Source organism: Eulemur rufifrons, chromosome 10, assembly GCF_041146395.1.
Source record: "Eulemur rufifrons isolate Redbay chromosome 10, OSU_ERuf_1, whole genome shotgun sequence".
Taxonomy (NCBI): domain Eukaryota; kingdom Metazoa; phylum Chordata; class Mammalia; order Primates; family Lemuridae; genus Eulemur; species Eulemur rufifrons.
The window spans coordinates 21,329,927-21,331,019 of record NC_090992.1 but is presented as its reverse complement, the minus strand read 5'-3'; the positions used below and the strand labels follow the sequence as shown (position 1 = coordinate 21,331,019).

The window sequence follows — 1,093 nt, the reverse complement described above, 5'->3', positions numbered from 1 at the left end:
GCTCTTCTATTAATAGTGCTATTTGCAATGTTATCTACCCCTGCACTAATATGACTCTCTAGCCTCCTTAGTGCTGCAGCATCCTGAGTTTCTTCCTTCTGCTCTCATTGGTCTTTTCCTCTTCTTTCCAGTTTCCCTCAATATTATGGATATTCACTACAGCTCAGATCTACTCTTTTGGATTCAGCCCAAAGATCTGATTCATGTGTTCTGTGAGAAAACACATCTGATTCTGACTTCTCCAATGATCTACCTTAGAATCGCACACATTCTCCCTGATGTTTCCTGTTTGATGTGCAAAAATCTAAGTTTGAAATTAAAATGTAATTCATCATTTCCTATCAAAATTAATTCTCCATGCAGTGTTGAAAAGGCAACACTATATTTCCTGTTATCCAAACTTGAAGGCTTGATCATCCCTGACTTCCTGAACTTTTTATGCTCCCTCTCAACTTGGTCAATACGTTCAGACAGTTCTTTTTTTTTTTTTTCCTAATATGAAATACTCCATGAATTTGCATGTCATCCTTGTGTAAGGGCTGTCCTGATCTTCTTTGTGTTGTACCAATTTTAGTACGTGTGCTGCCAAGTGAGCACAGTCCTCCCTTTTTAATAGATGTTAGGTTATAACTAGTTTCCTTTTCCACTGCCTGTACCCTGGCTCAGATCTTCTTCAGTTGGCATGAATATTATTTTCATTCTCCTAATTGGTGTTGCTACCTCTGGTCTCAATTGAGGTTGTGCTACCCACTCCAGTTCTCTCTCATCTGACTGTTCTGCGTGTGTCTTATCCTCCAGGTACATTGGCCTGCCCATTCTTGCTGAGTCACTCTTGCTTTGTCAACCACGTACTTTTGTTTAATACTAGTAGCTCTGACAAAAATTGAATTGTCTTACTTATGTATTCAAATCCTTTAAAGTTTATTCTGTTATTCATATATTATTCATCAACTAGAGTCCATGCTAGGTGCAGGCATTGAGCTGGGCACTAATGACAAAGTACCCAGCTCATAACAAGGCAGGATCTCTGCTTTCAAGGCTTTTATGTTATAGTGGGAAGAATTTAAGAAGTAAATAGGCAATTATGACAGGA

General features: G+C 38.6%; 1 non-coding gene across 1 annotated transcript; it reads right to left on the bottom strand.

Moving 5' to 3' along the window:
* Positions 1-491: 491 nt before the first annotated feature.
* On the bottom strand, positions 492-597 carry LOC138393290 (U6 spliceosomal RNA). The gene has a single exon (XR_011235120.1). It is a non-coding gene; the product is annotated as a U6 spliceosomal RNA (small nuclear RNA).
* Positions 598-1,093: the final 496 nt, after the last annotated feature.